This window comes from Loxodonta africana, chromosome 1 (assembly GCF_030014295.1).
Source record: "Loxodonta africana isolate mLoxAfr1 chromosome 1, mLoxAfr1.hap2, whole genome shotgun sequence".
Lineage (NCBI taxonomy): Eukaryota > Metazoa > Chordata > Mammalia > Proboscidea > Elephantidae > Loxodonta > Loxodonta africana.
Window position 1 is genome coordinate 12,823,783 of NC_087342.1, and position 26,319 is coordinate 12,850,101.

Genomic DNA, 26,319 nt, shown 5'->3' on the forward strand with positions numbered 1-26,319 from the left:
TTCTAAGTGTTACTCTTTGGCCAAAAAACCTAACTACAGCAATGAAATTTGTCTGAGGCCTCAAACTGTAAGCTCTTGGCAACTTCTTCCTCTGATCACCTTCTTCCAAAGGGGTGCATTTCAATGATTTTTAAGGTTGACATGATGGCTGTTAAGACTGTGATGAAGAAGCATTACAGGGCACCATGTTGGAGCATGACTGAGACACAGAGAGATCGTCATTGTTAGGCTTCTGCTCCCCCACTCAGGAAAGGCACTGGCCCCAGGCCCAGCCTGCTGCAGCTCCCACCCTCATTCCCTAACCCCACCCACCTCTCCTAGGCCTGTCAGCTCTCTCAGCTTCCTCGGTGTCCATCACTGGGGCATGGAAACTAACTGGCAGCTCTCCAGTTCCTCACTCTAGGAGAATTCATGGAGGCTACAGCCTTCAGTATGGATTACACCTGAATGTGAAAAAAAAAAAAAAGAATGTGAAGAAAACAAAAATCTTTACAATTGGACCGATAAACAGTATCATGATAAATGAATCAAAATTGAAGTTGTCAGTGATTTCTTTCTATTTGGATCAACAACCAGTGTCCATGGAAGCAGCAGTCAAGAAATTAAGCAACCTTGAAGACTTGTTCACATAAATGTGCCACAAAGGGCCTGGAGCAATGCCTGGTACATACCAGGTGTTCAATCAATACTTGTTGAATAAACGGGGAAAAGAAAAGAAAGAAAAAGAACTTATGGCATTGGGAAAAACCTGCTGCAAAAGATCCCTTTAAAGTTTTAAAAAGGAAAGATGTCACTTTGATAACTAAGGTAACCTGACCCAAGTTATGGTTTTTTTCATTCACCTCATATACATGTGAAAGCTAGTCAATGAAAAAGGAAGACAGAAGAATTGATGCATTCGGATTGTGGTGTTGGCAAAGAATACTGAATATACCATGGACTGCCAGAAGAACAAACAAATCAGTCTTAGAAGAAATACAACCAGTATGCTCCTTAGAAGCCAGGATGGCAAGACTTCAGCTCACTTACTTTGGACACACATCATCAGGAAAAACCAATCACTAGAAAAGGATATCTTGTTTGGTAAAGTAGAGGGTCAGCAAAAATGAGGGAAACCCTCAATGAGATGAATTGAACAGTAGCCACAATGGACTCAAACTTACAACAATCATGAAGATGCCCAGGATCAGGCGACATTTTGTTCTGTTATTACATAAGGTTGCCATGAGTCAGAGCTGATTTGGCGGCAACTAACAACAAGTTCCCAGGGCATCACATGAAAAGCAGGGCACAGATCTCCATACTTGTATAGGCGTTTGTGGTAGTAGGCAGAAAAGGAATCCCTCAAAGCTGCCCATGCCCTATTGCCTGACACCTGTGAATATGTTAGTGTTATGGATTGAATTATGTCCTTAAAAAGATATGTTGAAGTCCTAACCCCTATACCCATGAATGTGACCTTGTTTGGAAATAGGGTCTTTCTTTCGTTATCAGTTAAATTAAAGGAGGTCACAGCCAGAGTAGGGTCGGTCCTAATCCTAATCCCTCATGAGTGGTGTCTTATAAAAGGGAGGACACAGAAACAGACCCACACAGCGGGACGCATCACGTGAAGATACATCTACAAGCAGCAAACGAGCACTAAGGATTGGTGGCAGCTTAGAGACACCGGAGGGGGCATGGAACGGATGTCACTCAAAGCCTTCAACATGGCCGAGAACCTGAATTTGGGCTTCCAACCTCCAGAACTGTGAGAAAATTAATTTCTGTCCTTTAAAGCCACCTATTTTGTGGTCTTTGGCAGCCAAAGGAAACTAAGACAGGTTACATGGAAAGGGGACTTTAAGGTTGTTGATAGAATTAAGGTTGTTAATCAGCTACCTTTGAGATGGGGAAATTATTTTGAATTATCACCTGAGGCGATAATTCAAGGGCAATGAATGTAGAAGAGGGAGGCAGAAGAGAAGGTCAGAGTGATCTGATGTGACAAAGACTTGACTGGCCATTGCTGGCTTTGAAGATGGAAGGGACCATGCTGGAAAAGGCAAGAAATTGGATTCTTCCATATCGGTTCTGGAAGGATGCAGCCTACCAACACCTTGATTTTAGTCCAATGAGACCCATTTCAGACTTCTAACCTCCAGAGCTGTAAGATAATAAGTTTGTTTTGTTCTCATCAGGAAGTTTGTAGTAATTTCTTACAGCAGCGATGGGAAGCTAAGGCAGCATTTGTCGTCTCTTCTCCCTGGGCTCTGCCAGCTCAGGGCAATGGGCCAGGGCCTCTCTCAGAGATCCATGCCTTCTTATACCTAGTATTTTTCCATGACTGGGGATTCCTAAGCTCTCTCTCTAGAGCTCCCTCCAACTAGTTCACCTCTCTTCTCCCACAGAGAGTTCTGACCAATATTTTATTCCTCCAAATATGTTTGGGGAAATATAAACCTTATATCCTGAGTCTTCCTGGGCTTTGATTTTAGGTAGTTAACAGCCATGTTCTCTCAATCTGTTAGTAGCAGCAGCTTGAAAAACAGTAGCTTCAACAAGCTAGTGTTTGTTTTTCTCTTATGTAAGTCAGGAGGTAAATATAGGATCACCTTGTAATCATTTTTCCTTGAAGGATTCCTTAACAGGCCTTTTGTCAATGGGAAACTGCTTAGCTTTCTTTTGAAAATAAAAGTGGATTATATAGCTATGAAGGTTTTTCACTCACATGAAAGAGTTCCTAGTTGTACGAATTCGCATTGGAATTCTAGAGGTGACTTTAAACATCAGGATTGAAAACTTACCTCCTGGTGTCGAAGAATATTATTCAAGACTTTGAAAATTCCCGTAATGGAGGGGGAACAGCTGACAGTGTTGAATGCTTTCGTAAAGAGAGTTCAACTTGATTGAATTTTCTGACAGAAAAGGTAATACCTATAAGCCTGATTTAGTAAATCAGAGCTGGCATAATTGGCAGTCGTCAATTGAATTCTGATACATTTTGTTTATTCACATATTTCACTGGAAATCTAATTAACAACCCTATACCCTGGTGTATAGTGGTTAAAAGCTATGGCTGCTAACCAAAAGGTTGGCAGTTAAAATCCACCAGGCACTCCTTGGAAGCTCTGTGGGGCAGTTTTACTCTGTCCTGTAGGGTCACTGGGAGTCAGAATCGACTCGACGGCAACGGGTTTTGGTGAAACATGACATGTAAGATTATCACCTTAAAAGTGATTGCCTTAGCTTTCATTTTGGGGAGATTGGGGCTGTCCTACCTCCACCTCCGAAAGTTGCGTTTGAGGACAATGTTGTCTCTTCCTACTGGGCCTGGCTAAAATACTATAGCTGTGAATATAGCTGTGGGCTAGCTCTGCCCAGGGCCAGAGTTTCCCTGTCTTCATCTCCTGCATTTGAGCTCCTCGGTGCTGGAAGGGCAGCAGGACATCAATGATGGGCACTGGTTAATCATTGGAGGAGGTGACTTGCATTGGTCTAATCCTGGGTGGTCATTCCAGAAGTCCTTTGGAGGCAAAGCTGGCCCCAAAGGTAGTAGTAAGCAGAAAAAGGATCGCTCAAAAATGTGGGAAGAATTGTTGTAGTGAAATCTCTGGTGCCTGGGAGACCCTAAATTTCCTGACCCCAATCATGGAAAAATACTAGGTATAAGAAGGAGGACCTTTGCTATTAGCAAAGAAGTAGGGTAAGGGGTAGGGATCCAATAAGTGCAGGGTAGGACCAGTCCCTGGAATGAAGGTGCATTCCAAGGACAGAGAGAGGAGGTTTAGCCTGGAGGGGACGTGCTCGCAAGCGGTATGAGAAATGGAGAACCCCCAGATGAAAGCCAACAGGGGCAGGAAGCTGAGCAGACCCTGCGTGAAGTCTGCTCAGCTTCCTGCCCCTGTTGGCTTTCATGGGGACGGGAGGGACAGCTGTGACCCAAGCACTAAGTGGGGTCAGGGGGTCTTCTCCTGTGCTGGGAATGACAACCACATCCCTTCCTCCTCTCCCCTAGGCCCTGCATAAGGATGGAGGAAGCTTGGAGTGGAGGTGGGAGTTACTGTTTATATTAACAGCCAGATTAGAGGAAGAGGAGAGTAAGGTGACATATCACCAGCAGCCTGCCTCTGAAGTTTGGATGTTAGTCACATGGCTGACCAGCTAGCATAGGAAGCTAAAACCAATCAAAGTAGTTAACTCTAGGACTGAATTCCTAGCACATGGAGGGCAAATTCTTATAAAACCAGCCCAAGCTGGCTGCTGTCAAGTCGACCTGACTCATGGTGAACCCATGTGTACAGAGTAGAACTGCCCTCCATAGGGTTCTCGAGGCTGTGACCTTTCAGAAGTAGATCACCAGGCCTTTTGTCCCAGGCACCTCTGGGTGGGTTCGAATAGCCAACCTTTCAGTTAGTAGTTGAGGGCTTAATTGTTTGTACCACCCAGGGGCTCCTGTATGCTTATGAGTCTAGTGAAAATGTGTAAGAGGTGGCTGGAAGGACTAGAGTCTGAGAATAGCCTTTGGGTTCAGTATAGGATTTGATCCCTAACAGAGACATCAGGAATTGTTTTCAGAAGAAGTTGGTTCATCCCTCTGATATCAATCCAAAAATGTGGTTATTGCTCAAAACCTCCTGGTTTTCTTTAAACGTTTTGTTTCCATATGGCCTCTGAAAATATTCAAGTTATAAACAGAGATTGCTGCTTGGTGGTAGACTAATAAATAATCATTTCTGCTTCTTTAGACTTGCTATACTTCCCAAATTCTATACATTAAGGGCGTATTACTTTTATACCAATAAGATAAAGAAAAGAATTTAAAATAATAACCACGTAACTAAATTTTAAACAGAGAATCATATCAGTTTGCCATATTAGGTCAGTTGCCACTCCTGTCAGGTTTTGCTGGAGCTCTAACTGGCCCCAAGACTTTTGTGGAACTATTTGTTTTGTTTATTCACGATCAGGATAGGACAGTGGAAAACCAAGGACCGGATTCTAAGCAGTGTGTCAGATAAGTACATGCACTTGGATGAGGCATTTAATCTTTGTCTCGGTTTCTGATATAAAGTAAATGGAGTATGTTACCTGCCATGAGTACCAACCATGGTTATTTGCCAGATGAAATAATTGAGATAAAAGGATTCCCTTCAGGAAATGAGCTAAATATGGATAAGCATTAAAACCACAAGTGACTGAAGTTTAGAGGGTTTGCTTTAAGATACTCAAGAAGTATCATAGAGTTGAAGGATTTCTTCCATTAGGTTTTTTAGTTGCAGACAATAGAATAACTCTAGCTAGTTTAAGCACAAAGGGATTTGCTATATGGTATTAGGAATTTTTTTTATTACTAGTCCCTGGGTAGCACAAAGAGGTCAGCTGGTCTACTACTAGCCAAAAGATTGGTGGTTCGAACCCACCCAAAGGCTCCTTGGAAGTCAGGCCTAGAGATCTGCCTTGAAAAGTCACACCTTTGAAAACCCTATGGAGCAGCTCTACTCTGCACACATGGGGTCACCACGAGTTGGAATTGACTCCGTGGTAATTAGCAACAACATTAGGAAGGTTATAAAATTCTGGGAAGCCCAGTGATCCAAACTTGGGTGTTATACAATCAGGCATGCAGCCAGGAGAGATATACAATCACTCCATGGGGTTGTTCAAGGCAAAAATCTCACTGCCTTCCATTAGAACCTATGAAACAAGAAACCAGGCACTAGAACCTTAATCAAAGCTGCTCTAGAAGATCCAAACCCTTCTGCCACTGTACTTGGCCCCACTCACATCAACTTCCCAAGTCTCACATCAGTTAGATGCAGAACCCTAGCTGCAAGGGAGTCTGGAAATGTACCTTTTGCTTTTCAAGCTTTCATGATATAGGAAGACATGCTGTAAGGAGTTCAACGTGGGAAATGAATGGGCCAATCAGCAGCATTTACTGCCCAGAAAGAAAGTATTTTTAAGATCAAACACAAAATGAAAATCATACTCCCCTGAGAACCAAGCAAAATATGAGTGTCTTTCATCATAACAGCTGTGGTAGATCAGAAAAATACTACGCTAAAGAGAGAACTACAGTAGGCATTTTGCCATGAGAGAGAGCCTCCTGGCTGATAAGGGAGAGAGCAAACAGGGACAAGCCCTGCAGCGGAAGGGACCAGAAGGTGCTGGGGAGGTGGGGAGTGGGGAGAGATTGGGAACCATTGTGTTTTGTTATAAGCTGGTTAGCACTATTTGACTCTTTATATGCATACCTTAGTTAATATGTGTGTGTATGTATCTACGTGTGTGAATCTATGTGTTTAACAGCCTGGAGAAAATGCATAATCATATAATAGTGATTATGTCTGAATTAACGAGTGATTTTTATTTTTATATTTTTTGTCTAATTTCCTTCCATGAGTATGACTTATAGTAAAACATGAAAAATCTGTTACTTGGGCTATTAAATGTTATAACGACATTATTATGGTCATACTTTTTCTTTATTTGTTTGCTTTTACTTTTTATTTGGAAATAATTTCAAATTTACAGAAAACTTTCAAAAATGGAAGTAGTGTGAAGAGCATGAGTACTTCTTCTACCCAGATTCATGTATTGTTAAATTTTACCCCTGTTTGCTTTGTCATATTCACTGTGGTCACAATGGGAAGGAAATAAATGTATGGGAGGAAAGATAAAGCAAGAACATCATAAAATTAATACTTGTGGAAACTGGGTGATGAGTATATGGGACTTCATTTTTCTATTCCCTCTACTTTTGTGTGTATTCTAAAATTTCCATAATAAACATTATGACAGCCAATAAATAAGAAAGAATTCCTCAATCAAAGGGTCACACAAGGGATTTTCACTAATTTGACTGGTCACATTCGTCACAAAAGAAGTCATCAGTGAAAAATTTACGTGAGCTGAAAGGACCTTCAAGTCTGCCAAACAGCTGGCAAGCACACTAAAATTTTAGTTCAAAAGTCAAAAAGTCTAAATAAAATTGAGACCTTTACAACAAGATACAGAAAGTAATTCTTTAAAGGATATCACAACAGATTCCCTAGCGCTCAGTGAATGACAGTCCTTCCGACAGTTGACCTCATTATGAGATTATCCACAGATGAGCCAACAGTGGTTGGTTCTCTTTTCCCAGATTGTTCTCAGGCGCAGTATTAAAAAGATCTTAACAGAGTCTTCCCAGCCTTCTTGCCAGTAATTTCTTTTTTATGTAAATAGCCTCTAGGAAATAATGCTAAGTTAATTAGTACCAACATGTTCAAAGCAGAGGCTAAATAAGAACCTGCCTGGGCCATGCCACAGGGATACCCATGCCCAGAGTAGGGAGCATTGAGACAACTGCTGAGGTTCTGTGATACAAGCAGGAAACAATCCAGATGGCCAATACTGGGTAATGGCTAAGAACATTACACTGTGATTGCATCGTGGAATAGCCCACAAATATTAGAAATGGCAACTGTGTGGACTGTCAAAACATATAATAAAGTTTAGAAATAACATCAATGAGGAGAACAGGACACAGAATACTATGTCCTATTCTGGGAAGGCTCATTGAAAAAGAGGAAAATGTTGCTGCTTTCTTCTATAAAATTATCTAACTTTGTTGAAAAAAAGGAAGACAATGGGGAAGAGAAGAAATATGGCCTTGTCTAAGGTGTTTTAATGGCTACTTAAAGACTAAGAAAGCCAGAATCATAGTGGACAGGAGATTGGGAGAAATCACTTGTGGGCTCGTAAGCTAAATCTAGCAGAGCTCTTTATTTGGATGGACTTTTCAGAGCGCTAATCTATTCCCCAAGAGGCAGTCATTCGGACAGAACAAGGGGATACTGCATGGTTTAAAGTCAGGAAAGCTGTGCATCAGGGTTGTATCCTTTCACCACACCTATTCAATCTGTATGCTGAGGAAATAATCTGAGAAGCTGGACTATATGAAGAAGAACGGGGCATCAGGACTGGAGGAAGACTCATTAACAACCTGCATTATGCAGATGACACAACCTTGCTTGCTGAAAACGAAGAGGACTTGAAGCACTTACTGATGAAAATCAAAGACCACAGCCCTCAATATGGATTACACCTCGGTGTAAAGAAAACAAAAATTCTCACAAATGGACCAATGAGCAACATCATGATAAACGCAGAAAAGATTGAAGTTGTCAAGGATTTCATTTTACTTGGATCCACAATCAACAGCCATGGAAGCAGCAGTCAAGAGATCAAAAGATGCATTGGGCAAATCTGCTGCAAAGGACCTCTTCAAAGTGTTGAAGAGCAAAGATGTCACCTTGAAGACTAAGGTGCACCTGACCCAAGCCATGGTATTTTCAATCGCCTCATGTGCATGCAAAAGCTGGACAATGAATAAGAAGACCGAAGAAGAGTTGATGCCTTTGAATTGTGGTGTTGGTGAAGAATATTGAATATACCATGGACTGCCGAAAGAAAGAACAAATCCGTCTTGGAAGAAGTGCGGACAGAACGCTCATTAGAGGCAAGGATGGCAAGACTGTGTCTCACATACTTTGGACATGTTATCAGGGGGATCAGTCCCTGGAGAAGAACATCATGCTCAGTGAAGTAGAGGGTCAGCAAAAAAGAGGAAGACCCTCAATGAGATGGATTGACACAGTGGCTGCAACAATGGGCTCGCGGATAACAGCAACTGTGAGGATGGTGCAAAACTCTGAAATCTGTTTAATTTAGGCCTCTTCCTCTTCCCTCAGCTCAGCCCTCTTGCAGAGGGAGAGGCCTCTAGTCAGGGGGAGGGGTGTAGTCATCCCTATTCACCTCATTTGCACTATTCCCTCCTCTCCCTACATAAGTGATTAACCCCTTCAAGGTTGGGATACAGGGAGGAAGAAAAGGTAAACAGGGCAGAAAAGTCCCTATATTGACTGGTGCCCCCCTCCCAAAAAAACCAAACCCACTGCCGACGAGTCGATTCTGACTGATGGCGACCTGACTGGTACCCAGCAGGTGCTTATTGCGGATTCTTTTGATTGTGGGTAGTCTCATGCATTCTTTGGAGACCCCCTCCATTGCTGGGGACCTCTTTCCTGAAGATTCCTTAATGGGGGTGATATACCTCCTTGGCTTATCATTTACTCCTGAACATCCAGCAATATCTCTAACTTCTCTCTCTGTGATGGTTATGTGTCAACCTGGCTAGTCCCTGGTGCCCAGTTGTTTGGTCAAACACGAGTCTAGATGCTGTTATGAAGTAGTTACATATGATTAAATTAGTTGATGTTAAGTAAAGCAAATAACCCTCCATGATGTGGGTGGACCTCATCTAATCAGTTGAAGGCTTTAAGAGCAAAAAGGGAGTTTTCCCTAGGGTGTATTCTGCCTCCAAACTATAAATAAACATTTTGCCAGAACACCCTTTCCATGTCACCTGACCTACAGATTTTGGGACACAAGCCTGCAAAGTCTCTAGCCTGTCACCTGACCTACAGATTTTGGACTTGCCAGCTCTTAACAATCACATGAGCCAATTCCTTACAAAATCAATCAATCTCTCTTCCTCTGTCGTTGCATCATTTATTCTACCTAGTGGTCATTGCTACTTTGGAAAGAAACCCAGGGAAAAAAATAGTTCCCCATCTGATCAATAGCACCCAACAATTTTCATTTGCCACTGCAGAAAAAACTCTCTAGCACTAGTTGGACAAGTTTTATTGTAATTAATGAGACATCAGTAAGCTGATTTTTCTTAAACCTTAGAAAAGTATTTATTTAAGCCAGAAATAAATATATATGTACCACTGGTTCTGTTTCTCTAAAACAAATCCTGACTAAAACCTCTGTTTGTCCCTTCAGGTGGCCCTCTTGGACAGGTTCTAAGAACACAAAGTTGTATAAACTCTAAATTCCCACTTCTCTGGGGTTTCTTTCCAAAGTAGCATTGACCACTAAGTGGAATAAATGATACAATGTGTCACAAAATACTCAGTTTACTTCCCCCGACTACAGCCACGTGGGTGGGAGATTCAAGATGTTCTTGACCTCACAGGTTTTTGTGATCACTGCTGTTTGCAATCCAAGTTCATCTTCTTAAAATCACTTCCTTGGTCCACTGCACAGTGCCTCCCAAACTCTTCCTAGATCTTCCCCAGGATGGAAGTTATGACTTTTCCTATTATAATATTATTAAAGAGTGGACCTCATGATCAGAGCACCCAAGAGTAGAGATTTCAGAGTTGAACTGAGCTCTCCGATATATATAGTTAAACTCTAACTATTTTCTTCGCTCAACTCCGTTGTGTACTCAAGATTCTGTAGCTTCTTCCCTCTTATCTTTTCCAAACCCAGTAAATTTACTACTGAAAACATTTCACATCTACTAAAAAAACATCATGATTTTTCTTTCCCAGTAAGCTGTTTTTCCCCATCTGATCAATACCCATTAAACACATGGCCATCGAGCCGATTCCGACCCATAGCGACCCTATAGGACAGAGTAGAACTGCCCCATTGGGTTTCCCAGGAGCAGCTGGTGAATTCGAACTGCTGACCTTTCGGTTAGCAGCCGCAGCACTTAACCACTGTGCCACCAGGGCTCCATCTGATCAATAATACACAACAATTTTCATTTGCCACTGCAAAAGAAAAAAACCATTAACACTAGCAGGACAAGTCTTATTGCATTTAATGAGATACCAGTGCATCTGATTTTTCTTAAATCTGAAAAAAAGTATTTATTTGAGCCAGAAATAAAAATTCCTGTAAGTATTAATAGCTGTAGAAATGATCTGTGCCCTGTGGGCAATCTGTGGGCCTGAGACCACTCCAGAGACTCACCATTTAGTAACGTGTTGAACCCTGACACTACACAGGTCTAAACATCAATGGCATGAGATTCACCTCAGATCTAATTTGAGCAGATAACCCAGGAGGAGGTGTGTGTGAATCCACCTACATTTTTACAGACTGTTTTACTGGATCTTGAAGTGAAAGAAGAAGACAAGTAGGATGTAAGATGTAGAGTTGACGTGAACCATAAGATTTAAGCCATTTTGGATTCTCTAATTGTAATCAGAGACAACACTCAACTTTCTTACCAAAACAAGCAAAAACTAGGAAGAAAAATAATCTGACTTGGGATATATCAGATACTCCAGTGGTAACTATCCTCCAGAACCAAACTGAGGTTCTACCTGGTTATGAGAAGGTAATTTTGCAATAAAATCATTTTAATGCCTCTTTTATTAAGCTCTCTTGATTGGGACTCAACAAAGGATCACCTTTTACTGAATTTCAGTGCAAAACAAATTAAAATTACAGTGCATTAAAAAAGACTTTTCATATAAGGACTTTTTAATATAAGAGCTTCGGATAAAGACTCTTGTGAGTAACTCACAGTATAATCTTTGCTGGGTCACTTACTGATTTTACCCCAGTGAGACCCATTTCAGATCCTGACCTCCGTAACTTTAAGATAATAGATTTGGATTGCTTTAAGCCACTGTTTTTGGTCATTTGTAACAGCAGCAGCAGCCCTTTCTGGGCCTCAGTTTTCTAATGTGTCAGCAGGGGGTTTGCTTTCCTGCTCTGACACCCTCTGGTTGCAAATCTTCCCAAATCATGAAAGAATCTACCAGACCAGAAGTTTCTGTGGGTCCACTGCGACTTCTGAGAAAGTTCACATGGTAATAGAAATTGGTTGTCAAAAAATTAATTGGACAGTGTGCTCTTAGAATTAAATGACACTGCAAGGGAAAATCAGGCATTAGCACTCAGGAAGTATTGCTAATTTTCTGAGGGGTGACGATGTAGTTATGTGGGAGAACAACCTTAATTTTAGAGGGTGCATGCTGAACTGTTTAGAGGTAAAGGTCAAGATATCTACAACTTACTTTTAAGTATTTCAGCAATAGATAGACAAATAGAGGCATTCCTTTGGATGAGCCTTGTGGCTGTGATCTTCCTTGTTCCTCCCCTGCAAGCATCTTTGGACTTCAGCGACAAACCATTGCGTAACCTGCCCCCCCCCCCCCGCCCCATGGAGCCTAATGGTTTGTCTCACTGTCAGCAGGGTTTAAGAGATACAATCCTAGATGAGGTGACAAGGAAAATTCTTTCAGGGAAACAGGTCACGTGGGCTGGGGGTATAAACTAGCTGGGGGAGGGATTCTTCCCTGTCTCCTCAGCTATGGGACCAATGGGCAGCTTGCCGTGCATTAAGCTTATAGCTTACCTAAGTGGACCTATGTCCCAGAGGGAGACTGGCAGTAGGTAAGCTCTGATTGTGTCCCTCAGCCATGATGCCAAATGGAAGGCAGCATGAAAGAATCTATGTCCACAGTTTTCAGAAGCCAGGGGACATTGCAAGTCCTGTGAGTGGCCCAGTTGAGTCCCTCATGCAGGACACAAAGTAGGGTGGGCATGGAAGTCCCCATCTCTACTCGGATAGCTTTTGAGCCAGGGGGTACTGCTTGCCTGTTATATACTCTCTAATTCTTATTGTAAGTAATAAAAGCAACTTCTCATGTGCTAACGTATCTTCAGGCCCTGATCAGAAGAACATGACAAAAATGAAGCAATCCACATTATTTATTGGTGCCCTTTTTCTAGTGGTCTCCTGGTTGCCTAGAAGTTGGGTACAATCTGGGAGTACATGGCATATTTGCCATGTTGCACCACAGTTATGGCACAATGAGGCAGGGTCAGATGATGTCACCATATATATGTATATAGATATGTGTACATATCTATATACATATATGGCTTGGTTTTTTTATATATATGTATATATATACATGTACATGTATAAAGGAGACCTGTTGCGCAGTGGTTAAAGTGATTGACTGCTAACCGAAAGGTCAGCAGTTCCAAACCACCAGCAGCTCCGAGGGAGAAAGATGTGGCAGTCCGCTTCCATAGAGATTATAGCCTTGGAAACCCTATGGGACCACTATGAGTAGGAATCAACTCAACAGCAGTGGGTTATATATGTATATAAAACCTGTTGCCATCGAGTCGATTCCAACTCACAGTGATCCTATAGGACAGAGTAGAACTGCCCTGTAGGGTTTCCAAGGAGCAGCTGGTGGATTCAAACTGTCGACCTTTCAGTTAGCAGCCGATCTCTTGACCACTGGGCCACCAGGGCTCCATATACGGATGTGTGCGTCTGTGTGTGCGTGTGTGTGTATGACAGACTAGGAAGAAGAACCTGGTAATCTACTTCTGAAAAAGCTGGCTAGTGAAAACCTTATGAATGCCAGTAGAACATTGTCTGACATAGCACCAGAAAATGAGCCCCTCAGACTGGAAGACAGTCAAAATACAACCAGGGAAGAGCTGCCCCCTCAAAGTAGAAATCACCTTAATGACACGATGGAATAAAGCTTTCGGGACCTTCCTTTACTAACGTGCCATGACTCAAAATGAAGAAAAAAGAACAGCTGCAAACATCCATTAATAATTGGACCATGGAATATACGAAGTATGAATCTAGAAAAATTGAAAGTCATCAAAAATGAATTGGAACACATAAAGAGCAATATCCTAGGCATTAGTGAGCTGAAATGGACCGGTATTGGCCATTTTGAATCAGATAATCATACAGCCTACTATTCCGGAAATGACAAATTTAAGAGAAACAGTGTTGCATTTATTGTCAAAAAGAAGGTTTCAAGATTTATCATGAAGTACTACACTGTCAGTGATAGAAGAATACCCATACGCCTACAAGGAAGACAGGTTAATACTATTATTCAAATTTACGCACCAATCACTCATGCCGAAAGCAAGAAAGTAAAGATTTTTACCAACTTCTGCAGTCCAAAACTGATCAAACATGCAATCAAGATGCACTGATAATTGCTGGTGATAAGAATTCGAAAGTTGAAAACAAAGAAGAAGGATCAGGAAAATATGGCCTTGGTGATAGAAACAACACTAGAGATGGTATGATAGAATTTTGCAAGACCAGCGACTTATTCTTCGCAAATACCTTTTTTCGACAACATAAAAGGCAACTATTCATGTGGACCTTGCCGTATGGAATACACAGGAATCAAATTGACTACATCTGTGGAAAGAGACGATGGAGAAGCTCAATATAATCAGTCAGAACAAGGCCAGGTGCCAACTATGGAACAGAACATCAATTGTTCCTATGCAAATTCATGCTGAAGCCGAAGAAAATTGAAACAAGTCCACAGGAGCCAAAATACAACCTTGAGTGTATCCCACCTGAATTTGGAGACCGTATTAAGAGTTGGTGCGTAGACTCTCATACATTGAACACTAATGACCAAACACAGAAGACTTGTGGGATGACATCAAGGACATCATGCATGAAGAAAGCAAAGGGTCATTAAAAGACAGGAAAGAAAAAAAAAGACCAAAATGGATGTCAGAAGAGACTTTGAAACTTGCTCTTGAATGTAGAATAGCTAAAGCAAATGGAGGAAATGATCATGTAAAAGAGCTGAACAGGAGGTTTCAAAGGGTAGTTTGACAAGACAAAGTATTATAATGAAACATGCAAAGACCTGGAGTTAGAAAACCAAAGGGGAAGAACATGCTGGGCATTTCTCAAGCTGCAAGAACTGAACTGAAAAAAAAAATTCAAGCCTCAAGTTGCAAGATTGAAGGATTCTATGGGCAAGATACTGACAACACAGGAAGCATCAAGGAAAGGTGGAAGGAACACACAGAGTCACTGTACCAAAAAGAACTGGTCAACATTCGGCCATTTCAGGAGGTAACATATCATCAATAACTGACGGTACTGAAGGAAGAAGTCCAAGCTGCACTGAAGGCATTGGCAAAAAACAAGGCTTCAGGAATTGGCAGAATACCAACTGAGATGTTTCAACAAACGAATGCGGCGCTGAAGCACCCACTTGTCTATGCCAAGAAATTTGGAAGATACCTGCTACCTTCCCAGCTGACTGGAAGAGATCTGTATCTGTACCCATTCCAAAGAAGGGTGATCCAACAGAGTATGGAAATTATCTATCAAACAATATCATTGTTATCACACACGAGTAAAATTTTGCTAAAGATTTTTCAAAAGTGGTTGCAGCAGTACGTTGACAGGGAACTGCCAGACGTTCAAACCAGATTCAGGGCAGGATATGGAATGAGGGATATCATTGCTGATGTTAGATGGATCTTGGCTGAAAGCAGAGAATATCAGAAAGGTGTTTACCTGTGTTTTATTGACTATGCAAATCATTCGGCTGTGTGGATTATAACAAATTATGGATAACATTTCAAAGAATGGGACTTCCAGAACACTTAATTGTGCTCATGAGGAACCCGTACATAGATCAAGAGGCAGTAGTTCAGACAGAACAAGGAGATACTGTGTGGCTTAAAATCAAGAAAGGTATGCGTCTGGATTGTATCGTTTCATCATACTTATTCAGTCTGTGTGCAGAACAAATAACCTGAGAAGCTGGACGATTTGAGGAAGAATGAGGCATCAGGGTTGGAGGAAGACTCATTAACAACCTGCGATATGCAGATGACATAATCTTGCTTGCTGAAAATGAAGAGGACTTGAAGCACTTACTGAAGATCAAAGACTACAGCCTTCGCTATGGATTACACATCAGCATAAAAAAAGAAAACAAAAATCCTCAAAACTGGACCAACGAGCAGCATCATGATAAATGGAGAAAAGATTGAAATTGTCAGGGATTTCATTTTACTTGGATCCACAATCAACACCTATGGAAGCAGCAGTCAAAAGATCAAACAACACATTGCATTGGGCAAATCTGCTGCAAAAGACCTCTTTAAAGTATTAAAAAGCGAAGATGTCACTTTAAGGACTAAGGTGTGCCTGACCAAAGCCCTGGTGTTTTCAATCATCCCCTATGCATATGAAAGGTGGGCAATGAATAAGGAAGATGGAAGAAGAATTGATAACTTTGAATTATGGTGTTGGTGAAGAATAGTGACTATACCATGGACTGACAGGAAAAACAAACAAATGGGCTCAAGCATAACAATTGTAAGGAGAGTGCAGGACAGGGCAGTGTTTCATTCTGTTGCACAAAGGGTCGCTTTGAGTCAGAACCGACTTGACAGTACCTAACACCATTATACACAAAGTTAATAATTAACATGATTGGTAATATAAGGGTGTTTGTAGAACTGTTTTCTGAATTTTGAAATTTTTGTAATAAAAATTTGTGGGTTGTTTTTAAAAACTGTTTATAAATATTCATTGAATTATTACTCAGAAACTCTACATTTTTGCTTCCAAATGCTTTCTGTGCATAAAATTCTTTCTAAAACTATTTGTGGCAACTCAGATTTGTAGTTAGGATATGAGGAGGCAAGTACCATCATATGTAAAATAAATGAGTTTCCAGTTAGAAGTTGGATGGGAAAAAAGTGAGGTCACTCTATGAATCAGTGGAAAATCATTGCCCTCTAAATGAAGAAAACGTAACTTGGTGGAATGGGGATTTTCAGTCTCAGGAGGTCAGTCAGACATCATACAGAAATTTTCATTTCTTGATTTTTGCCAATCAAAGGGATAAAAATGAAACTCTGAAAATAAGAAATGGAAACTTATGGACTAGTAAAAGGCAGGCACGAAAATGATTCCCTAAACCAAACAACCCATAACAAGTAGCAGGAAGAAATTTGTGTTGCCATGTTTGACTGAAGCCCCGGAGCTGTGTCAGCCAATTCCTGTTGACATATTACAACAAGAGAACATGACAGTGTCATGAATTGAATTATGTCGCTCAAAAATATGTGTTGTAAATCCTAACCTCTATGCCTGTGGTTATAATCCCATTTGGGAATGGGTTGTCTTTTTTAATGTTAATGAGGCAGGATTAGTGCAGAGTATAAAAAGAGAAAACTGTCAAGCAGAGATGGGGTAAGATAGGTGTCAAAACACATGGAGCTCTCCAAGGAACCAGGAAGCCGAAGCTGAAGAGACAAGGACCTTCCTCCAGAGCCGGCAGAGACAGAAAGGCTTCCCCGTGAGCCAGCGCTCTAAATTTGGACTTCTAGCCTCCTAAACTGTGAGAAAAATTAATTTGTTTATTAAAGCCATTCGCTTGTGGTATTTCTGCTATAGCAGCACTAGATAATTAAGATAAGAGGAAATTAAGGAGTAGCATTCCAGTCCAAGTCTAGAGATTAGAACAGGATTAGCTAAAGATAGAATGAAAGATACTTTTATATGGTTTCCTTTTTAAACTGGAAAAAGTATGTGTATATATGATTGGTTGATACTGATTTCTATTTGTATCAAAACAATATTTAATAATTTAAAGTTTTATTTAAATGCTTCACTAATGCTATTAATTTTTATTTAGAAAAAATATACAGTTAAAATCTACAGTGGGATTTATGCAGAAAATTATAATTCCATCTTATTGTGAATGGCACGGCCAAGATATCTGCTACCACCTAGTGGAGCATAACTGAATTACAGGAAAAGCCTGAGGGGAGACGGTGGAGACATTATCAACCTCCAGTTTAAAGTAATGAAATTTCTTCTAAGTCCTCTCTTCCAGAGCTCTAGTTCTTATATTGATGCATAAACATTTAACTTCTGACATTGCAATTACCAGATATACCCAGTTTATTGAACATTCTGAACACAATGAACTACAAACCCAAATTGTTTTACTTTTCTCCAGTCATTACCTCTGATCACGCTTCGTTGAATCTCTCTTTCCTATCCCTTTACAACATTTTGGGCAGAGTTTATGTTTTTTCCAATGACCTTCAGTTTAGTTTAAAACTTGAATTTCAAAGCCAATCTAATGCCGACACCCTCTCATCCTACCATCACCAGGCTGACTTTAGCCTGAGAGACTTTAGAATGAGAAATAGCCACGGTCTGTTCTTTTACTCCTAATCCCCTCCCTCTTCTGAGTCTGAAAGATGGGAAGCAACAAGTGCCTCTAACTTATCTGGCTGTTCTTGTACTTTTCTTTCTTGATTGCCACTGCTTCGTGCTCACTGAAAAAACCCATTGCGTTGAGTAGATTCTGACTTGGGTGCTATATACCAAGCAGTACCTACAGCTTTCAGCCATACAAAGAGACAGGCCATTGTCGTTACCCTGCTTCTGTAGATGAGGAATCAGAAACATAAAGGAGACGCCTGGTGGCTCACCTGAGCTCACAAAACCTGTAGAATGAGCCTGAGTCTCCTGCTTTCTTGGCCCCAGTGCCCTTTCTTAAATAGTTTTTGGGGTAAGTAAATACAGACCACATAGGTAACAATAATAGGCAAAATCGAATAATGTTCTTGGAAATAACCTCAAATCACTCTTTAGTTCTGATATAAAAAAAAGGCAAACTCAAATATTATTAGCTTAAACAATTGATATTTTTGTAAAACTCAGTAATGTATATCATTAGTAACTGAACCGATATATAATTTTAGATTTTATTAAAGAAATGAAAATAGCCTATAGCTCTAAATATCATTTCTGAGTAAAAGGAACCAGGGATCCTTAGAGAAATGGTTGATTCCAGGGCTGTGTTAGGAAATATATAAAATGAACCTATGACATCTCTTGTGACAAAAAGCAAAGAAGTTATCAAAGACCACTGGAGTTGTGTCAAAAAGACACAAGAATCAACTTGAAGCAGGTCTCATAAGCCTAAGATGGGACAACATGAGCATCAAAAAAAGGAAAATTACTATAACTGATTGAAACGTTTCAAATATATAAAAATGTACGAGCTCATAGTAACACTCTCAAAGGAATTAAAACAAAGGAATTAAAAAAAAAAAAAAACTTAATTTTAACCTTTGGAAGTTGCCAGGATACAAACTCATTACCTGCTAATTGGTACGTATATAATATTTAATAATCTGTTATACAAAAATTAGTTGTGGTTGTTAGTTACTGTTGAGTCTGTTCCGACTCATGACAACCCACGTGTGCAGGGTAGAACTGTTCCATAGGGTTTTCAAGGCTGTGACCTTTTGGAAACAGATTGCAAGGGCTGTCTTTTGAGGTGCCTCTGGGTGGGTTTGAACTGCCAACCTTTTGGCTAGCAGTTGATCTCTTAACCTTTTGTGCTGTCCCGGGACTCCTGATTAATCTATACAGGTGTATAAATATATTGAAACTAATAAAATTGTATACTTTAAATATGTGCCTTTGATTGTACATCAATTATAACCCAATAAATCTGTTAAAAATAAAGAAATGAACTACAGCAACAACAAATGGCAAAAGGAATGACAGGATTAGAAAAATCACCGTTTTGCTGCAGGTAATAAAATAATGGGTCAAGGACCCAACAACAATAGGTGCTAAAACCATCACATAAAAGGTAAACTTTGTAATAGGCTGACTCACCTAAACCCACTGAATAGTATTTACATCACTCGGGTGGGACAAGACATTGTTTCTGATGTATTGCTTCATAGCATTTCCATGAAGTATTATTGCCTAACACGTTAAACCTGAATCTAATCAAACCTCTATATGTAAATAGATATTTACAGGAAACGTTGAGTATAAGGAAAAAAAAGGTAAATGACATCATGAGGAAGCAGGCAGCTAAATCCAGGACGTAGAACATCATATGGAATAAATGACTTGGTTTCTCCAATAAGTCACTGTGGAAAAAGGGGAGGTGAGGGACTATTACAGAGTAAAAGAGATTTAAGATAAATCACAATACAATAAAACTAGGTTAAAAAAAAAAAGAGATATTAGTAGCAAAATCAAAATCAAAAGTCCCTTCCAACTTGAAATTAAGAAACCGATTGAACAACTTTTGGGTGAAAGGGGAAATACAAATTCAAATTATTGAATTTGCAAAAAATAATGAGACTGAAAACATTATGCATCAGGATCTTCCTAAAAGTGATCTGAGGAAAATTCATAGTATTAAAGACTTACAGCAATAAAAAAAATGAAAGAATAAAAATAAGTGAATTTAACTTATAATTCAATAATCTAGAAAAATAAAAATAACAATACCACCAAAAAAAAAAAGGATATGGAAAAAACTAGTCTAAAAGCCAAAATTGATGGGGTAGAGAACAGAAAAACAGAAGTGATTAATAAATCAAAAATCCTAGTTCTTTGAAAACAAAATAGACAAACCATCTGCTAATCTTACCAAAGGAAAAAGGGAGAAGGCACGAGTAAACAAAATAATAAATGACAAAAGGAAAACAGCCATCAATATAAAAAATACTTTTAAAAATCATATGTAACTATTTTGTATATCACTATGCGAATACATTTGAAAACTTAGATGAAATGGATAACTTTCTACTGAAGTACAGCTTATCAAAATTGATTCCAATAGAGATATGAAACTTAAACAGACCAATGTTCATACAAGAAATGGAAAAAGTTGGAGGCAGAGCCAACAAGGCGCTATAAACAGGAGCACCCTCTGCAGCAAACGCCCAAAAAACTACATAAAACAGATACAGAGGTCAATCCTGGGACCCTAAGCACAAGATGAAGGAATAAAGAGCTCGATCAAGCACCAAATGGAATAAGAAACTGATGGAGAAAAGAGAAGAAGAAGAGCTATGGAGTGGAGGTCTGCTACCAGCTAATGTGGCACGGATTCACCATCTTAGACCTCAGCCACCAAGGACTGCAGACAGGGAGTACAGGAAGACAGCCCCACAAAGCTCCCAGCAGGAGAAAGAGCACCTGGTAACCAGGAAAACACACTCCCCACCTTTCTTCTCTCTACACTGTCTCCACTGCTTTCCAACAGGCCACAGCTGCTCAGCTGGAGAGATACCAGCTCACTGCCACTGGGTTTTGCCCCGCCCCCAACAGCCAGACCCTTCAACGCCATTTTTTATTTGTTTAATATTGGTTTTTTCGGGGGGGAGGGAGGTTTTTTCTGTTGCTTCTCCCTCTCTCCCTTCTTTCCTTTCACCCACCCAGCTAGCCCTGTGTGCCATTCCCTCCCCTTCTTGACAGGCTGTGATTTTTCGGTTTGTCTGCTTTGTTCTTTTTTTTCTTCATCTTTTCTGTTTCCTCTCTTTTGCTTCTTTCCTTCCTTTCCTTTCTCCTACCCACCCAGCCTTGTGCACCGCCCCCACCCTTTCTGCAGGGCCATGCTGCACAGCTTGGTTGGAGAGTCATTGTGGTCAGCCTTCCTGGGTCTCTGCCACCACCACTGACTGGCTCCCTCAGCACCATTTTATTTACTTATTTTTGTTGTTGTTTCTTCTCTCTCTCTCCCTTCCTTCCTTTCCTTTCTCCCATGCACCCAACCCTGTGCACCATGCCCCTCCCCAACAGGCTGTGCTGTACTGCTCAGCTGGAGAACCTCTGGCACACAGCCTCTTGGGGTTTGTGCCACCCCCACAGGTCAACTCCCTCAGCACCATATTTTTTATTTTTCTTTGTCTTCCCCCATCTCCCTTTTCCTTCTCCCTCCCACCTAGGCCCTGCACTGCCATTGCCCCTTCCTGATAGGTCATGCCATGCCACCTGTCGAGAGAGAGATCAGCTCGCTACCACCCCAATTCTGCTCCACCCCCAAGGGACTGCTCCCCCATCACCATATTTTTGGTGTTGTTGTCTTTTTGTTGTTGTTGGATTGTTGGCTTCATCTCTTTCCCCTCTTTTCTTTCATTTCTCCTGCACACCTAGCCCTATGCACCAGTCACACCCCTTCTCAACAGACCAAGCCACACCACTTGGCCAGAGAGCACACGCACACAGCCTCACCAGGTCTGCCCCACCCCCACCCACCGAATGCTGCCACACCGCCATTTTATTTACTTTTTTCTTTTTATTTTTTAACTTCATTTTTTGTTATTTTTTTGCTTTTGTTTCTCTCTCTTCTTTCACCTACACACTTAGCTCCACACATCACATCCTCTTCTTTCTCTCTTGCCTGTCTGCACTGTGCGCCAAGTGCCACACCTCTGAGCAGTACAGATGCGGTATCCCAGACCCCACCCTGCACTGCTCACCAACCCTGCCCTGTTGCCCCAGTTCGTGCCACAAACTACTCATCCCTGCCCCTCCACCACTGGATCCACCCTGCTGCACCATAGCTGAGTGACCAGCTCTGCCCACCTGGACAAAGTGGTGAGACATATCATACCCACATGCAAGCAAACAACAAAACACACCCAGCCTGCCTGCCCACACATAACCAAATAAAACAAAAAGGCAGGACAAAGCAATCAAATCTACAGTCAATAAATGAGTAATTCCTCAATGTTCCAGAGACAGCAGACAATATCAAAACATATTTTAAAAAAAAAAAAATAGAGACTGGTTCCAGAAATCAACTGAAATAAAACACCAGATGAACTTCTGCTAGAAAAAAAAAGGCATTGGAACTACCTGATAGGAAATTCAAAACTCTAATATTCAAGATTCTCCAAGAGATGAAGGAAAATGCAGACAAAAATAAGGAAAAAATAGACAAAATCATGGAAAAGACAGACAAAAGAATGGAAGAATTCAGGAAAATAATACAGGAACAAAATATTAAAATCAATAAACAACTAGAAATCATACAAAAACAGCAATTAGAAATCCAAAAGATAAACAACAAGATTTGAAAAAAGAACAGTGCAATAGAAAGTTTTAGGAGCAAATTTGAAACAATGAAAGACAGGATCAGTGAAATTGAAGGCAAATCATCGGATACCACTTTGAGGAAAAACCAGAGAAAAGAACAAAGAAAAATTAAGAAATGCTGAGAATGATGTGGAATACAATCAGAAGCAAAAATTTGCATGATATTGGATTTCCAGAACAGGAGGAGAAAACGGAAAACACAGAGTTGATCACTGAAGGTTTGCTGACAGAAAACTTTCCTAATATCATGAAAGACAAAAAGCTGACCATCCAAGAAGCTCAATGAACCCCACATAGGATGGAAAAAAAAAAACATATAGGATACCCAGACCAATATAGGATAGACCCCAAAAGAAAAACACCAAAACATATCATAATCACACTCACTAAAACCAAAGATAAAGAAAGAATCCTGACAGCAGCTCATGAAAAACGAAAAGTCACAAAGAGGAAACAATAAGATTAAGCTCTGATTACTCAGCAGAAACCATGCAGGCAAGAAGGTAATGGGATGACATAAATAAAGTCTTGAAAGGAAAAAAAAAAAAAAAAACTGCCAACCAAGAGTTATATATCCTGCAAAATTCTTGCTCAAATATGATGGCAAAATTTGGACATTTCCAGAAAAACAAAAATTAAGGAAATATGTAAAAACCAAACCAAATTTACAAGAATTATTAAAGGAAGTCCTTTGGTTAGAGAACCGACAACATCAGACAACAATGTGAATCTAGCACATGCGAGAGCATGAGCCAGATACTAACCTAGATAAGGAACTCTCAAGGATAAAACAAAAACTAAAAAATTTACAACAGGGAACCAGAAAGGTCAACCTGTAAATGACAGCAACGTCAGAACAATAAAAGAAGGAATAAGTGGTGTAGGTATAGAACTTTCAAACGGAGATGTCAAGGTGTTATCAAGTAATAAAAGTCTAGTTTACACTCAGAAAGATAAGGGTAAATTTCAAGGTAACCACAAAGAAAGTTAACAAACTTACTTATCAAAACAAAAATAAGAAAAACATAAAGTCTCAGTAATCACAAAATCTACAAAAATGAAAGAAATGAAAAAAAATCCACAAACAAAAGAGTTCAGCACAGGAGAGTAAGAGGATCAAAGAAAACATCATCATCACGAAAAAAAGCACTACGAAATGACAGCGATAAACTCACACCTATCAACCGCATGGATGTAAATGGCTTAAATGCACCCATAAAGAGACAGAGTGACAGAATGGATTAAAAAAACAGGACCCACCAATATGCTGCCTACAATAGACATACTTTAGAAACAAAGACATAAATATATTAAAAATCAAAGGATGGAAAAAATGTATCAAGCAAACAGCAGCCACAAAAGAGCATGAGTGGCAATACTAATCTCAGATAAAATACACTTTAAAACAAAATCCACCATAAAAGACAAAGAAGGACATTATATAACGATTATAGGGACAATCCACCATGAATTTATAACCATAATAAATATCTATGCACTCAATCACAGGGCTCCAAAATGCACAAAACAAACTCTAACAGGACTGAAAACAGAAATTGACAGGTCCACAAAAATAGTAGGAGACTTCAACATAACACTCTTGGTAAAGGACAGAACATCTAGAAAGAAACTCAACAAAGGTACAGAAGATTTTTTTGACTATGCAAAGGCATTCGACTGTGTGGATTATAACAATTTATGGATAACATTGCAAAGAATGGTAACTTCAGGACACTTAATTGTGCTCATAAGGAACCTGACCATAAAGCAAGAGGCAGTCATTTGAACAGAACAAGGAGATACTGTGTGGTTTAAAGTCAGGAAAGGTGCGCATCAGGGTTTTATCCTTTCACCATGTTTATTCAATCTGTGCAATGCACAAATAATCCAAGAAGCTGGACTATATGAAGAAGAACATGGCATCAGAATTGGAGGAAGACTGATTAACAACCTGCACTATACAGATGACACAACCTTGCTTGTTAAAAGTGAAGAGGACTTGAAGCACTTACTGATGAAAATCAAAGACTACAGCCTTCAGTGTGGAATACAACTCAACATAAAGAAAACAAAAATCCTCACAACTGGACCGATAAGCAACCTCATGATAAATGGAGAAGAGATTAAAGTTGTCAGGAATTTCCTTTTACTTGGATCTACAATCAACACCCACGGAAGCAGCAGTCAAGAAATCAATGACGTATTGTATTGGGCAAATCTGCTGCAAAAGACCTCTTTAAAGTGTTGAAAAGCAAAGATATTACTTTGAGGACTAAGGTGCACCTGACCCAAGTCATGATATTTTCAATGTCCTTATATGCATGCAAAAGCTGGACAATGAATAAGGAAGACTGAAGAAGAACTGATGCCTTTGAATTATGGTATTGGTGAAAAATATTGAATATACCATGGACTGCCAGAAGAACAAACAAGTCTGTCTTGGAAGAAACACAGCCAGGGTGCTCCTTGGCAGCAAGGATGGTGAGACTTCATCTCATGTACTTTGGACATGATATAAGGAGGACATCATGCTTGGTAAGGTAGAGGGTCAGCACAAAAGAAGAAGACCATCAATGAGGTGGACTGACCCAGTGGCTGCAACAATGGACTCAAGCATAACAACTGCTATGAGGATGGTGCCGGACCAGGCAGGGTTCATTCTGTTGTACAAAGGGTCGCTATGAGTCCGAATGGATTCAGTGCACCTAACAACGATTACTGTTTACCACCTGAACTTGAACAAGTCAGTTACACTTTCAGGGCCTCAGTTTCTTTGCCTAAATCCTGAGCTACGTCAGGGTCAGCAAACTTTTTCCGTGAAGTCCCAGGTAATAAGTATTTTAGGCTTTGCAGGCCATATGTCTGTGTCCCAACTACTCAACTCTATTATAATACAAAAGCAGCAATAGACAGTATGTGAACAAATGAGCAAGGCTCTGCTCCAAGAAAACATTATGGACACTGAAATTTGAATTTTACATAGTCTTCACATGTCATGAAACACTGTTTTGCTTTTGATTTTTTTCAACCATCTAAAACTGTAAAAATCCAGCAGGTGCCAGGTCCCAAACCGGAGCCTCTACCACCTCCAAGGAGCCATATTCCAGGCTTCAGGAGTCGCCCAGGCCACCCCCTCTCATGAAACCAAAAGCAGTGTGGGGAGCAGCACTGTTTAGCGCACCGAGTCCTTCAGCCTCTGGGCCCAGGTGAAGGAGACCTGCGCTACCTGCCAGAAGATGGTGTAACCGGTGGAGTGACTGGTGGCAGACAAGCTCGTTTTCCACAACTCCTGCTTCTGCTGCGAGCACCGTCACACAAAGGTCAGTCTGGGCAGCCACACAGCACTGCAGAGAGAGTTTTACCGCAAACCTCACTTCCAGCAGCTGTTTAAGATCAAAGGCAATTACAATGAGGGGTTTGCCCGGAAGCAGCACAAGGAGCTCTGGGCCCACAAGGAGGGGGACTTTGGCACCAAGACAGCCTGAGGCCCCACTGACCTGTCACTAGCACTCAAGAGGCTTGGATGGGGCAGTGGGAAGGGTGGGAAGGAGAACGGAGCTGGGCTGGGGTGGGGGCAGGGTGGGAAGGGGTGAGGCCATCTTGCTCAAGAGAGGTTTGTGGGGCCAGGCTCTGCTCCAGGATTCCTTCCTTCTCCCTCAGTGGGTAGGGGTTGGGGAGCCAGGATTGGGGTCTTTTTAGTACCTTGCTTCCCACTTCTTTCAGCCCACCCCACCCCACCTTACGCCATGCTCCCCTGGGTAACCCCCAAGCCCAAGTACCCTATCGAG

The 26,319-nt window shown here is 40.7% G+C and overlaps 1 pseudogene; it reads left to right on the forward strand.

The window, feature by feature from the left end:
- Positions 1-1,679: 1,679 nt before the first annotated feature.
- LOC100656311 (LIM domain-containing protein 2-like) lies at positions 1,680-26,016 on the forward strand (annotated as a pseudogene).
- The last annotated feature ends 303 nt before the right edge of the window (positions 26,017-26,319 follow it).